This window comes from Pelophylax lessonae, assembly GCF_965119305.1.
Source record: "Pelophylax lessonae genome assembly, chromosome: 8".
Lineage (NCBI taxonomy): Eukaryota > Metazoa > Chordata > Amphibia > Anura > Ranidae > Pelophylax > Pelophylax lessonae.
In genome coordinates this window covers 289,099,507-289,116,163 of record NC_138775.1, presented here as the reverse complement: position 1 = coordinate 289,116,163, position 16,657 = coordinate 289,099,507, and positions in this window count along the sequence as shown.

Genomic DNA, 16,657 nt, shown 5'->3' with positions numbered 1-16,657 from the left:
ATTGGGAGTTTTATCTACCAAAAATATGTAGCAGAATATATATTGGCCTAAACGTATGAAGAAATTTGATTGTTAAAATTTTTTATTGAATATGTTTTATAGCAGAAAGTAAAAAATATTGTTTTGTTTTTTTCAAAAGTGCCAGTCTTTTTTTTTTGTTTATAGCGCAAAAAATGAAAACCGCAGAGGTGATACAATACCACCAAAAGAAAGCTCAACATGTGGGGAAAAAAAAGGACATCAATTTTATTTGGGTACAACATCACACGACCACGCAATTGTCCGTTAAAATAACGCAGTGCCGAATCGCAAAAAATTACCTGGTCAATAAGGAGGTAAACCTTCCAGGGCTGAAATGGGTAAAGAACTCAAAACACCATCATTTCCCTTTTTCTTTTTGGCTACAGTACATTTTTCTGATAGAACAAATTTGGCTGCAGATCAGAGAGTCAGGTTCGGAGGCCAACAGAAAGGCTCTCACTGATCGGCAGGGTGGGTATACAAGCATGTTACCCTGGCGGATGACACGGGTCCATCAGAGGTGCCGGATCTAAACACTAACCAATATTCACCAGAGTTCCTGATGGTGGGGATGAGTCTTTCTGTGTGTTAGTATTAGGTCTCAGTCCTCAGGATCTCCCCACCAGTAGGTGAGTAAGCTGGGGTCCAGTAGCAGATATAGCAGGTAGGGATATAGCAGAAGCGCAGTCAGTAAACAAGCCAAAGGTCAGTAACAAGTGATTGCTGGTTTATATCAAGCAGAAGTGTAGTCAAGGAACAAGCCAAAGGTTGGTAACAAGTGGTAGCGAAGATACAAGAAGTGCAAAGTCATGGTCAAAATAGGAAGTTCATGGGAGGAGTAAAGAGTTCTAACTTCACCAGAACCAAGGTACAGGGCAATATTGTCCAAGGAATTTTCCAGGGAACTGCCTAGTATCTCAGGTGGCTCCACAAGAAGAGACACAGCAGTGATTGGCGGTTTAGACCCAAGTTCTGACACATCCCTACTCAGGGCAGACCATTTTTGAGGATCGTAACAAGTGGTAGCGAAGATACAGGAAGTGCAAAGCCATGGACAAAATAGGAAGTTCATGGGAGGAATAAAGAGTTCTAAGTTCACCAGAACCAAGGTAAAGGGCAATATTGTCCAAGGAATTTTCCAGGGAGCTGTCCAGTATCTCAGGTGGCTCTACAAGAAGAGACACAGCAGTGGTTGGCGGTTCAGACCTAAGTTCTGACACATCCCTACTCAGGGCAGACCATTTTCGAGGGCTGGGTTTTTAGGTAGATTATGGATAAGAATAAGGCAAAGGATAACAGAGAAGCACATCCTAGCAACAGTCATTTAAATTTAACCACAGCAACCAGAGTGTGGTATCTGATGACCATTTAAAGGGTCATTGACCATTGAGGAAGTACATGCTCAACAATGTCCCTCACATTTTGAGTTTGTCTAAATAAATGGGCTTCCACTGGGACAGCATGGACTGCAGATGAATCAGAGTGCTCTGCAGGGGAGGGAGCAGTGAAGGCTGCAGGTAGAGGTGGGAAGGAGAACAACCAGCCAAGTGTCTATTGTTCGATGGTAAACCACCAAACATATTACCTTACAATAAATGGCTGACCATCTGATGACTTCCCCAGTGGACAAAAAGGTGTGAAGGTTAGTCGAAATATGTATGTACAATATTATTATTTTTTTTTTTTTAAAACTGTGCTGGTTGTTTGTAGCACAAAAGTGTCCACACAAACTTTCTGCCATTCGAGCGTTAAATACCAACAAATGTTTTCTTAGTAAATTTTTGTCCCCTATTTCTATTTGGCATTGATGATTATAGCATATAAAACATGTTTGAGCCTGCAGTAATCGTTACTTAAAACCTCATACTATGTAATGATAACCCAAAGGGTATGCCCATATGGGGGGTCGAATCTCTGCACTTAATTGAACTGATCCATCCATGACTACACCACTGTTGATATATACTCAAGGACTGTATATTAATAAATGCACATATTTAATGAGATTTTAATTTGGAATTTTTTAAATATACTGTTGCATTTAAATAAAAATGATGGCTTATTGCAATTTTTTTCACAATTGTTTTTGATCATTTACAGTTATTACTCACATTATTTTCTAGAATTCTTCCTTATTATCCCAGTTACATGCATCCCATAGATGTAGTAGGTATAGAAAACTAGAGCGTGCAGTTTATGATTCGAAGTGTTAGGGCGATACCTGAAACAACTGTATGATGTATTCACCAACAAAAAAATAAGTAGTTGTGTAAATAAATAATTTATATAACTAAATTGTTACTGTGTTAGTAACCCGAGTTCATGTTAATATAATTTATTCTGACCTTATCATTTCTTGATATAGCATTGTATGATATATACAGTATATGATTTAAATATATATATATATATATATATATATATACAAACCCAATTCCAAAAAAGTTGGGACACTGTACAAATTGTGAATAAAAAAGGAATGGACTAATTTACAAATCTCATAAACTTATATTTTATTCACAATATTATATCGATAACATATCAAATGTTGAAAGTGAGACATTTTGAAATGTCATGCCAAATATTGGCTCATTTTGGATTTCATGAGAGCTACACATTCCAAAAAAGTTGGGACAGGTAGCAATAAGAGGCCGGAAAAGTTAAATCTACATATAAGGAACAGCTGGAGGACCAATTTGCAACTTATTAGGTCAATTAGCAACATGATTGGGTATAAAAAGAGCCTCTCAGAGTGGCAGTGTCCCTCAGAAGTCAAGATGGGCAGAGAATCACCAATTCCCCCAATGCTATGGCGAAAAATAGTGGAGCAATATCAGAAAGGGAAAAATTGCAAAGATTTTGAAGTTATCATCATCTACAGTACATAATATCATCCAAAGTTTCAGAGAATCTGGAACAATCTCTGTGCGTAAGGGTCAAGGCCGGAAAACCATACTGGATGGCGGTGATCTTCGGCCCTTAGACGGCACTGCATCACATACAGGAATGCTACTGTAATGGAAATCACAACATGGGCTCAGGAATACTTCCAGAAAACATTGTCAGTGAACACAATCCACCGTGCCATTCGCCGTTGCCGGCTAAAACTCTATAGGCCAAAAAAGAAGCCAAATCTAAACATGATCCAGAAGTGCAGGCGTTTTCTCTGGGCCAAGGCTCATTTAAAATGGTCTGTGGCAAAGTGGAAAACTGTTCTGTGGTCAGACGAATCAAAATTTGAAGTTCTTTTCGGAAAACTGGGACGCCATGTCATCCGGACTAAAGAGGACAAGGACAACCCAAGTTGTTATCAGCGCTCAGTTCAGAAGCCTGCATCTCTGATGGTATGGGGTTCCATGAGTGCGTGTGGCATGGGCAGCTTACACATCTGGAAAGGCCTCATCAATGCTGAAAGGAATATCCAAGTTCTAGAACAACATATTCTCCCATCCAGACGTCGTCTCTTTCAGGGAAGACCTTGCATTTTCCAACATGACAATGCCAGACCACATACTGCATCAATTACAACATCATGGCTGCGTAGAAGAAGGATCCGGATACTGAAATGGGCAGCCTGCAGTCCAGATCTTTCACCCATAGAAAACATTTGGCGCATCATAAAGAGGAAGATGTGACAAAAAAAGACCTAAAGGCCCGTACACACGTACCGATCGTCGGCATACAAACGTCGGTGGACGAAGGATCTGCCGATTGTACGCGTGTTAGTATGGTGCCTCCGACAGATGTCTGCGCACAATCCGCGGACAAAAGTCTTTCGTGCAAACATGAAAATATTTGTATGCCGACACCAGAACGGACGATTGTTCGCCTGTCAGTACACAATTCGGCCGACAGACCGCAGATTTGCAAGACTGGGCATGCTCAGAAAATAGAAAACACAGGGAAAGTTAACCATTACATGACATCACTTCTGCAGTCGGCGGACAAAATTCTTGTGCTGTCCTTGTGCTGTCTTTGCACTTTTCAGCAGACACCGACATCCCGGGGAGAAAAGAGGAACATTTGTAAGCCGACCATCGGTACGTGTGTACGGGGCTTAAGACAGTTGAGCAACTAGAAGGCTGTATTAGACAAGAATGGGACAACATTCCTATTCCTAAACTTGAGCAACTTCTCTCCTCAGTCCCCAGACGTTTGCAGACTGTTATAAAAAGAAGAGGGGAGGCCACACAGTGGTAAACATGGCCTTGTCCCAACTTTTATGAGATGTGTTGATGTCATGAATTTTAAAATCAACTTATTTTTCCCTTAAAATGATACATTTTCTCAGTTTAAACATTTGATATGTCATCTATGTTGTATTCTGAATAAAATATTGAAATTTGGAAACTTCCACATCATTGCATTCTGTTTTTATTCACAACTTGTACAGTGTCCCAACTTTTTTGGAATCGGGTTTGTATATTTTAAATGTGTACATATATTTATATATGTATAACATATACTGTATGAAATATACATATATATATAAAACTAAGTGAAAAAGAAATATTTACTGTATTTTCTGGCGTATAAGACTACTTTTGAACCTCAAAAAAATCCCCCAAAAATGGGAGGTCGTCTTATACGCCGAGTATAATATCTCCAAGGTAACCTAAGTATAAGTATTACCGGTAGATCATGTAATAGGGGGGTCGTCTTATATGCCCAGTCGTCTTATACGCCGGAAAATACGGTATTTTATTATATTTTATAATTTTTAAACTATTCCTTAAATTGATTTATTTTTTTATCAATTTTTTGGGCTATCGCAAAGAATTTAAACATCCCTTGCGATAACAATACAGCATGACAGGTCCTCTTTATGGAGAGATCTGGGGTCTAAAAGACCCAAAATCTCTCCTCTACCCTTAAAAGCAAAATATCAATAAAAAATAAATAAATAAATAAAAAAAACTTCTACAGAAAACCAGTTAGGCTACGTTCACATCTTGACGTTGCTATTTACAGGCGTTTTTTAGGCGTTTTTATGGGCGTACTTTCAGGCGTTTTACAGGCGTTTTTACAGGCGTTTTTTGTGCAGGCATTTTTAGGTTGACTAGTAACCAATGGAAAAAAATAAAAATGCCTGTAATTTGCCCAAAAAGAAGCGATTGTACTTTTTTGAGCGTTGGGCGTTTTGCTTAAAACGTCAAAACGTTCAGATGTGAACAGGGGCCATTGAAATGAATAGGATTTGTCTTGTTGGGCGTCTTTTGAGCTGATCCTAGAGCAGAAAAACACCCCAAAAACGCCCCAAAACGCCTACATGTGAATTTAGCCTTAATTCCAAGGGGTTCACATACTTTTTCTTGCCACTGTATATGAAGGAAAACGGAGAGGAACAGATAAGAGCGGATTAGAATGGGAAAATTACTTTCACTAGAGTGACCAGCCCAACATTTCTTATTTGTATTGGCTCAGGTGAGACATGCCCCATTGCCCATCCACCCTCACCCCAGTTCAGATCGCCCCTGCTTTCTATTATCTGAGTTCACTTTTCCATCATCAGCAGTTATCCAAACTGATTAAAAACGAACATAATCTAAAGTTTAAGTAGAACTATAGGCAAAACTTTTTCAGAGAAAAATTTCTGCAGCATTGAAGAGCCCAATGAGCATAGTGGCATCCATCATTCGTAAATTGAAATAGTTTGGAACCACCAGGACTCTACCTACTGCAAACTGAGCAATCAGGGGAGAAGGGCCTTAGTCAGGGAGGTGACCAAGAACCCGATGGTCACTCTGACAGATCTCCAGCCTTTCTCCGTGAAGAGAGGAGAACCTTCTAGAACAGGGGTCTCCAAACTTTTCAAACAAAGGGCCAGTTTATTGTCCTTAAGACTTTAGGAGGGCCAGATTGTGGTCAGCAGGGGCAGAAAATGTCACGGGCCCGTCATCGGTGAGAATAAATAATGGCCTCAAGGTTGGTGGTCAAAAGGAGGAGGACTAGTGTCACTATTAATTGGAGGAATAGTATCCCATCATTGGTATCGGTGGAAGAAATAGTGCCCCATTGTTGGTATCAGTGGATGAAATAGTGCCCCATTGTTGGTATCAGTGGGAGGAATAGTGCCCCAAGGGCCGGATGAAGGCTAGCAAAGGGCCACATCTGGCCCTTGGGCCACAGTTTGGAGACCCCGGTTCTAGAGCAACACCCATCTCTGCAGCACTCCACCAATCAGGCCTGGATGGTAGATTGGTCAGACGGAAGCCACTCCTCAGTAACAGGCACATGACAGCCCGCCTGGAGTTTGCCTAAAGGACTCTCAGACCATGAGAAACAAAATTCTCTGGTCTGATTAAAACAAAATGGCAAATGCAAAACTAGTGTAAAACAGTCAGAAAAGATGAGTAGGGGAAGAAAATGGCAGAGGCCTCCACCTATAAAACCATTCCTGTTTTAGAGATGGTCTCATTGTTGCCCATCTAGTGCACTTGTTAATTTCATTAACACCAAAGCAACTCTAACTGATTAACAACCCCCTCTGCTACTCAACTGACCAGATCAAAATCCAGGAGTTTAAATGACTTGATGCTATACTCAGATTAAAAAGTGTTCCTGTGGTGCGGTTTTAAATTTTTACAGGGAAAAAATACAAAACTAAACACAACCATACTTTATTGGGGCTTATGTGAAAAGGACGTTTAACCACTTGCCGACCGTCGCACGACTATTTACTGCAGAGGTCAGCCCCTCACAGGCAGAGTGACGTAGGTCTACGTCGCTAGCCTGTGAGGGTCTAGGGAGCGAGCGCGCGCCGCCGGACCCCCCTGCGCGTGTGACCAGCGGACCCGATGTAGCTGATGACTTTGAATATTAGGACACTTACCTGTCCTGGAGTCCAGTGCTGTTGGGGGCTGCTGCCGCCATTGCGGGTAAGGGAACCCGGCTGTGAAGCCTTACGGCTGGGTCCCTACTGTGCATGCGCGAAGCGCGCTGCGCATTCCTATTGGCTCGGCGGCGGGTGAAGGAGGGGGGAGCTGAACTTCCGGGACGGATGGCCGCGGCGTGGTGTCCCGGAAGAGGGGAAGGGGTACCTGTACCTTCCTCCCCCCCTGAAAGGTGCCAAATGTGACACCGGAGGGGGGAGGAAGCGAAATAGCTGAAGTCCCATTTTTGGGTGGAACTCCGCTTTAAGTTCCAGTCCAGTGACTTTGCCCAGGCTTTGGTGTTTTTATCTGTCTGGTGCAGGTAAGTGGAAGCATATCCGGCACACTCACAGAAAACCTTCATGGGTAAATATACACTGAACAAATTATAAACGCAACACTTTTGTTTTTGTCCCCCATTTTTCATGAGCTGAACTCAAAGATCAAAGACTTTTTCTATGTACACAAAATGCCGATTTCTCTCCAATATTGTTCACAAATCTGTCTAAATCTGTGTTAGTGAGCGCTTCTCCTTTGCCGAGATAATCCATCCACCTTACAGGTGTGACCAGGGCTGCTGTTAGAAATCGCGGGGCCCCGTACAGACTACCTGGCAGGGCCCCCTCAAGAAAATATTAAAGATATATTTAGCTACAATTACAACAAAATCACTATTAGCAGACACAAATATAACATAACTCGCATAATTCCTGCTAAATCTAAAAAAAAAAAAAACTATGTTAAATAAAAAAGAAGAGGAGATGAGAAAAATATACAGGCTGGGCAGTTGGAGCTCAGTGATCAGAGAGACAGAGAGAGAGAAACAAAGTTACAATTTACAAATAAACTCCTGAGCAGAGATAAGTGCTGGGAGGGGGGGCACACAAGGGAGGGGGATTAATGAGGGACGACTGTCTCTTTCTCAACAGATAAAAGCTGATAGCAGGGAGAGGGACAGATCAGATTCAGGTGCTGGAGGAAGATTTCTGCATTTGTTGTCCATCACTAATCCCCTCTCTGTGTGGGCCCCCCTGTGTGCTCGGGCCCCCTACAAGAGGGCTGGTGGTTCCCCCCCCCTCTATCAGGGGCCCTGGGTGGGACATATCAAGATGCTGATTAGACAGCATGATTATTGCACAGGTGTGCCTTGGGCTGGCCACAATAAAAGGCCACAATTGTCGCACGACCGCGCAATTGTCAGTTAAAGGCTAGAGATGCTGGTGGTTAGACTCTGCCTATGCCACATCCCTTGTATACTATAGAAGAAAGAAAACTCCCTTTGGTGTCGGGACTTTTAAGGCATTGTATATCGGATCATGACAAATGAAAAAAAAAATGTCAATAAAACTAATGTTTAATAATCCATAGAAAAATATAAAAAAGATTATAAAATAGTTACACATGCAAGTGAAGATACAAAAATTGCATAGGATACATAACAGTGTAGATACAGCACAATAACAATGAACTGAAAATGCACCGACTGTGGAGGGTGCAGTGATGAAATTGTGACTTCCTCAACTGACGCGTTTCAGAGAAAGAGCTCTCTTTCATCAGGAGGTATGGGACAGTGGCGGCTGGGACTCCATGGGCCGGGGGGGGCAGCAGAGGGACCACACCATACCCCCTCCCCCCCCCCCGGACCACACCATACCCCCTCCCCCCCCAGACCACACCAGCTCGCACACCATAACACCCCCCCCCCCCCCCCCCCGTTGCCGGCTTACTCACCTAGACTGACGTGGAGGGTAGGCAGCAGCAGCTTCCCCCAGCAGGGGTGGTGGCTTCCCATGCGCCTGCTCCCTCCTCCTCATCCTTGGCCAATAGCATGGCCTGTACTTTCGGCCAATCGGGAAACGGGTCTCAAGACCCACTTCCTGATTGGCTGGGAGGAGAATCAGTGTGATAATAGCGAATATTCATTGTCACACAGCTGGGTGGTCTCAGGGCACAGTGCTCTGTCCCCCGAGCCCACCCTTTTTTGAAGCCTATTAGAGCCTCTTGCTTTAATCATGTGCTTCAAAAAAAAAAAAAAACATTGGAATCCATGCATCCGGTACCCTGCATGTAGATTAGGGGGCCGGACGCATGGACAGGGGGGGCGGCGCCCCTGTGTCCCCAATGCACCAGCCGCCACTGGTATGGGAGGTATCACTGCAAGTCAATCACAGAGCAAGACGTGTGCATATTGTATGTATCTTATTAAAAACAAGATCTGGTATTTCTGCCTGTCCACCCAATATATGACACGCTGTATAGAGGATCATTAAGAAAGAAGACAATGGCATAAAGTTATGTTCTTATAACTTTCCTCAGATTTTCTGTGGAAAAGCCACAGATCAGGAACATAGGTATCACTGAGACCCAAAAGGACTCCGTCCCTGGAAGCCCCAAATACTGATGTAAGTGTACCGAAACTGGTACATCAATATAATTCCACGGAAACCCGCCAATGTCAAAATGGTATACGATGCGGTGTCATCTGTTGGAAGTCCAGGCTCTATCGCAAAAAATGGCCTGGTCATTAAGAGGGTAAAACTTTCCGGAGCTGAAGTGGTTAAAAAAGAACAGCTTTGGATTTTTTTCGCACTGATTTTTCAATGTCACCCTCTTATCACTGGGAATTGTACTCCTTGTACTCTTCCCATGGGCCACTGCAGGCCGCGGCATGTTCTGATATTGGCAGGATTCCTAAGTCAAGTCAAATACAGAATATGAATGTTACATGATTGCACATCCAGCATGGAGATACATTGCAGAAAACATTGCAGCTCTAGGCATTTATTCATAATAAGAAATCTCAGCTAAAGACATTTGGATACTGGATACACTATATATTATATATTATCCTAAATTGTTACTAATGTTTCCCTTTTGAACCACAGCAGTTTTAACATTTCTAATATGGTCCAGTTCATTTGGTAATTCAAGTAATAAAGTATCATATACAAAAAAGAAAATGTGTGTGTTGTGTGTATGTATATATTAGGGATCGACCGATTATCGGCAAAGCCGATATATTGAGGGCCGATATGCACTTTCCCCGATATATCGGAATTGGCCCCGGTGGTTACCGATAATGCCGATATTTCGGGAAAGTGCTTGTACCGGAGTAATGCCTGCAGCTAGAGGCATCACCCCGGTATCGGCATCCATAGCGAACGGTCGGCTGTCTTGTAATGACAATCAATAGGGCTGAGAAGTCGCTCTGGCTGTCATTACAAGGAGCGGGAGGGGACAACCCCCCCACCGCCTTCCTCGGCTCGCCAGGGTCTCCCGTCCCACCGGGAGACACGTGCAACCAGCCTGCATGGCCGCCGAAGACCCGATCAAAGCCGCATTTGGCTCTGATCGGGTCTCCATGTAAAAACCCGGAAGTGAGGTCATGACATCACTTCCAGGTACTCAGCGCCAGATTCAAGAACTAACAGCATTCAAGACAGCCAAACTTGGCGTTTTGAATGCTTTTAAGTGCAGAGGAGGGGTTTGGGGTCTTTTAGACCCCCAGATCCCTCCTCAAGAGTACCTTACAAAGAAAAAAAAAAATGTTGAATGTACGAAAATATCGGCCGATACCGATACGTGATGACCAAAATAACGGCATCGGCAACGAAAAACCGATATCGGTCAATCACTAGTATATCAATATATACATATATATATACACACACACACACACTATATTAGTAATATATAAGTATTGGGACGCCTGCCTTTACACGCACATTAACTTTAATGTCATCCCAGTCTTAGTCCGTAGGGTTCAATATAGTGTTGGCTCACCCCTTGCAGCTATAACAACTTCAACTCTTCTGGGAAGGCTGTCCACAAGGTTTAGCAGTGTGTCTATGGGAATGTTTCACCATTCCTCCAGAAGCACATTGGTGAGGTCAGGCACTGATGTTGAACAAGAAGGCCTGGCTTGCAGTCTCCGCTCTAATTTATCCCAAAGGTGTTCTATCGGGTTGAGGTCAGGACTCTGTGCAGACCAGTCAAGTTCCTGCACCCCAAACTCGCTCATCCATGTCTTTATGGACCTTGCTTTGTGTACTGGTGCGCAGTCATGTTGGAACAGGAAGGGGCCATCCCCAAACTGTTCCCACAAAGTTGGGAGCATAAAATTGTCCAAAATGTCTTGGTATGCTGACGCCTTAAGAGTTCCCTTCACTGGAACTAAGGGGCGTGAATTTTAGGGAAAATAATGGATTTAATCAATTTTGGAATAAGGCTGTAACATAACAAAATGTGGAAAAAGTTAATACTTTTCGGATGCACGGTATTTTAGAAAACCATTAGAAGTCAAATAGACAAAGAAATAGAGAAGTAATGGACAGTCAGAGACAAAACCATAATGCATAGTTCTGGCACATGCAGGCAGGGCCACTGATAAAGGGGGAGGACCACCAGTTGTCCTGTAGGGGGCCCGGGCACACAGGGGGCCCCAACAGCATAGAGAATCGGTGCGGTTGGGCAGGGGGAGAATCACAGAAGGAAGCCCTGTGGGGCCCTCCGCAGCAGCTGAAAGACAGTTTCTCCCCCTCCTGTCAGCTTTCAGCTACTGTGGGGAGAGACACAGACACAGGGCATCAATCCTGTAATTTCTTCTCCGACACTGATCCCCCCCCCCTCCCTGTGTGCCCCCTTTTCACTGTGATATTTATTTTTTGCGCTAAACACAAAAAAAATAGCAACAATTCTGAAAAAAAAAAACAATATTTTTCACATTCTGCTAACATTTCCCCCCGAAAAAAAAAATTTAAATCAAAAATTTCCATCCTTTTAGGCCAATTTGTATTCTGCTACATATTTTTGGTAAAGAAAAAAAAATCGCAGTAAGCGTATATTGATTGGTTTGCGCAAATGTTATCACGTCCACAAACTAGGGGAAAGATTTATGTTATTTTTATATTTTTTACTTGGAATGGCGGCGATCTGCGATTTTTAGCGGGACTGCGACATTGCGGCGGACAGATCGGACCCCAAACTGACATTTTTGACACTTTTGGGGGGACCAGTGACATTACTACAGTAATCAGTGCTAAAAATATGCACTGTTACTGTAATAATGCCACTGGCAGGGAAGGGGTTAACCCAGGGGGTGATCAAAGGGTTAAGTGTGAGCCTAGGGGGTGTTTTATAACTGTATGGGGGCAGGGCTTGTGAAATGACCATAGAGACCTGTGTTCCTATATAGAAGGATAACAGGAGCTCTGTGATCATTTCAGAGAGAAGAACGGTCAGCTGTTTTTACAACAGCTGACCGTCCTTCTCTCTCAGCGGGGAGTTTATCAAGACAATATTTTCACTAAAAATACACTGAAATAATTTATTAGTTAATTTAAATGTTTTTTACATTTCAAAAAAATATATATATATATTTTTTTTGAATGTTAACAATTTTTACAATTATTTTTTTTTACAATTGTCCCGGCGGCATCGCGGCCGCCGTCTCGTGGATCGACATCCCTGCTGCCTAGTGGGGGCGGGTGCGCATCACGTGGAGGCGCGCGTTTGCCCCCCAGCACCACGCGTGCGACCAATGTAAGGCTACGTCGTTTCGCGCAGCCGAGCCGGCCTGCCGCGGTAAATCTGCGGCGGGCGGTCGCAAGTGATTAAACATTGTAATAAATCATTTTTTTTTAAATTGTAAAATAAAATAGTTGTAAAAATTGTTAACATTAAAAAAAAAAAATTTGACTTTTTTTAATGTAAATAACATTTAAAAATGGGTTAGTTAAAAAAAAAATAAAGGGTTAGTTATTATTACTATTATTATTATAAAGGATTTATATAGCGCCGACAGTTTACGCAGCACTTTACAACTTGAGGGTAGACAGTACAAATACAACACACTTTAACCACTTGACCCCGCCCACCTTACATATACCGCAGCACTCTGCAGCTGCTGGGCAAAGCGACGTATCCCTATGTCGCTCGCAGAGGCGCCTGTGGGGGGCGAGTGCGCGCCGCAGGCGGTGCTCTCCCGCCCCCGCTCGTTCCCTGGGGAGTTAGCGCGTGTGACCAGCGACTCACAATCTCCCACAGCACAGGGAGAAAGACAGACGGCTGATGTAAACACAGCCGTCTGTCATTCTCCCTTAGATCATCACAGAGGCTATGCGATCCTGCTATGTAAGATCGTATGTCTCTGTGATGATCTAAAAAGCCACGCCCCCTGACAGTTAGAATCACGCCCCTAGGGTCACACTTAACCCCTTGATCACCAATAAAGTTAACCCCTTCCCTGCCAGTGTCATTTTGACAGTAACAGTGCATATTTATAGAACTGATTACTGTAGTAATGTCACTGGTCCCCCCAGAAGTGTCAATAATGTCAGTTAGGGGTCCGATCTGTGCACTGCAATGTCGCAGTCCCGTAAGAAAAATCACAGATCGCCGCCATTACTAGTTAAAAAAAACAATAAAAATGACTGAAATCTTTCCCGTAGTTAGTAAACGCAATAACTTTTGCGCAAACCAATCAAAATACGCTTATTGCGATTTTTTTTACCAAAAATATGTAGCAGAAAACAAATTGGCCTAAAATGTTAAAAAATTTAGATTTTTACCTTTTTTTGAGAATTTCATATAAAAAAAATGTGAAAAATATTATTTTTTAAAAATTGCGTATTTTTTTGTTTATAGCGCAAAAAATAAAAATCGCACAGGTGATCAAATAGCACCAAAAGAAAGCTCTGTTTGTGGGGGAAAAAGGACGTCAATTTAATTTGGGTACAGCGTCGCACGACCGCGCAATTGTTCGTTAAATTCACACAATTTGCCGAATCGCAAAATAGGGCCTGGTCATTGAGTAGCCAAATCCTCCGGGGCTAAAGTGGTTAATATAGTAGGAATCAGAGGGTCTCACTCGTTATGTTTGTGTCCGCTAATAAATTATTTTAGTGTATTTTATATATACGGGGGGGGGGGCTGCCAGATAGGCCAAACGGGGCCCCGTGATTTCTAACGGCAGTCCTGCATGCAGGAAAAATCTATTTGGAAAGGTAGAAGGTAAAGAGGAACGGAGGATGCAGATCCAGGTCACAAAGGTGACTTCACTCGCTTGTATTCTCATATCACTTGTCGGATTGTGAAATGTGGTCGATGAGATACACAAAATAAATCATTTCCATATTTGTAATTATAAATTGTTACAATTTTTTTTCTGGTATGCAGACTGCCCTGTCACGTTCCTTCTTCGGGATTGTGTGTCAGTGTGTAAGTATGTCCGTATCATGACGTCATTGTGAAAAGAAACCTCCCAGCGTTCTCTGGGTGCTGCAATATCAGGACGAGAAGAAGGATTGAAAAGGTGATAACCTTCCCCGGAGCGCAGTGTAGAGATGTATGCATAATATTACAAGGCAGGGATACCATTTATCCTTCATGAATAAATCATTTAATTAACTGGCGATATCAGAAAACATTAACATAGGCATGTGCCAACCTCTCCCTTCATGTACAGAGTCCCTCATAAACGCTGTGTAAAGATGGGCGTTCAACATTACAAATAGGGATGATTGAACGGTTCGGGTCGACCATCGGTTCGACCCGAACATTGACTGTTCGAGGTTCGGCCGAATTCCGAACTTTTTGCTGAAAAAGTTCGGAATTTGGCAACCAGAACCGACCAAAATGCAATGGGACAGGAAATGGGCTTCTAAAGCCCTTGATTGGACCAGAACCATCAGCAAAAGCCAATTGAGGGGGCAGGAGAATGCTAGGAATGTGATTGGAGTGACTAGGGGGTCCAGAGGCCAATCATTAGTGAATACGCCCCGCCAAATTCCTAGCATTGTAATATAGGGACGTGGAAGAGAGTGGAAGCAGTTCTGTTACTTCTGCTTCAAAGTGTCATTTAGCAATTATTAGTGTGAGGAAAGGGATATCTAGTGTAGTTAGGGTACTATTTTCCACTATAGTTAGATTTAATAATCTAGTTTCTGTAGGGAAAGTGTTAAGTGTAAAGGGACCATAGTGTAGTGTAGGGTTAACTGACTCTGACTGCTATGGCAGGGTGACAAAACCCTTCCATGTCAGGGTGACTGCTATAGAGAAAAGATTGTTTCTCTTAGGTCACTTATAGAACAGCGATATGGCTTCGCCCCTGTCACCCTGCTTTTTGCTGCAGGCGTTTATAGGGCTTTTTTGAGGGCATGTTTGGAGTCAGGCATGACATCTGAACTTCAGTGTAGGGGTATATATACACACACACATGTATGTATATATACACATACACATATATAGGTGTGAAAGTAGCAGAACACTATGCTTGCGCTAATGAAATAATTAACAGGCACATGTCTCCGCTCCTATCACACCTATATGTGTGTATGTGTATAAATACATATAAGTGCGTGTGTGTATATATACCCATACACATATATAGGTGTGAAAGTAGCAGAACACTAAATAATTAACACAACTATGACACCTATATGTGTGTATGTGTATAAATACATATAAGTGCGTGTGTATATATACCCCTACACAGAAGTTCAGATGTTTTGCCTGCCTCCAAAGACCCCAAAAAAATGCCCAAAAAAAACGCCTGCTGCAAAAACACACCTAGGCATTTTTGTAGCTGGCGTTTTTTTGGGCATTTTTTTGGGGTCTTTGGAGGCAGGCAGAACATCTGAACTTCTGTATAGGGGTATATATACACACACACTTATATGTATTTATACACATACACACATATAGGTGTGATAGGAGCGGAGACATGTGCCTGTTAATTATTTCATTAGCGCAAGCATAGTGTTCTGCTACTTTCACACCTATATATGTGTATGTGTATAAATACATATAAGTGTGTGTGTATATATACCCCTATACAGAAGTTCAGATGTTTTGCCTGCCTCCAAAGACCCCAAAAAAATGCCCAAAAAAACGCCAGCTACAAAAACGCCCAGGTGTGTTTTTGCTTCAGGTGTTTTTTTTGGGCATTTTTTTGGGGTCTTTGGAGGCAGGCAAAACATCTGAACTTCTGTATAGGGGTATATATACACACATACTTATATGTATTTATACACATACACACATATAGGTGTTATAGCAGAGAAGCCATATGGGTGTTAATTATTTCATTAGGGCTAGCATAGCGTTCTGCTACTTTCACACCTATATATGTGTATGTGTATATACAGTGCCTTGCAAAAGTATTTGGCCCCCTTGAAATTTTTGACCTTTTGCCACATTTCAGGCTTCAAACATAAAGATATAAAACTGTAATTTTTTGTGAAGAATCAACAACAAGTAGGACACAATCATGAAGTGGAACGAAATTTATTTGATATTTCAAACCTTTTTTAACAAATAAAAAACTGAAAAATTGGGCGTGCAAAATTATTCAGCCCCCATGAGTTAATACTTTGTAGTGCCACGTTTTGCTGCAATTACAGCTTAAAGTCGCTTGGGGTATGTCTCTATCAGTTTTGCACATCGAGAGACTGAAATTTTTGCCCATTCCTCCTTGCAAAACAGCTCGAGCTCAGTGAGGTTGGATGGAGAGCGTTTGTGAACAGCAGTTTTCAGTTCTTTCCAGAGATTCTCGATTGGATTCAGGTCTGGACTTTGACTTGGCCATTCTAAGACCTGGATATGTTTATTTGTGAACCATTCCATTGTAGATTTTGCTTTATGTTTTGGATCATTGTCTTGTTGGAAGACAAATCTCCGTCCCAGTCTCAGGTCTTTTGCAGACTCCATCAGGTTTTCTTCCAGAGTGGTCCTGAATTTGGCTCCATCCATCTTCCCATCAATTT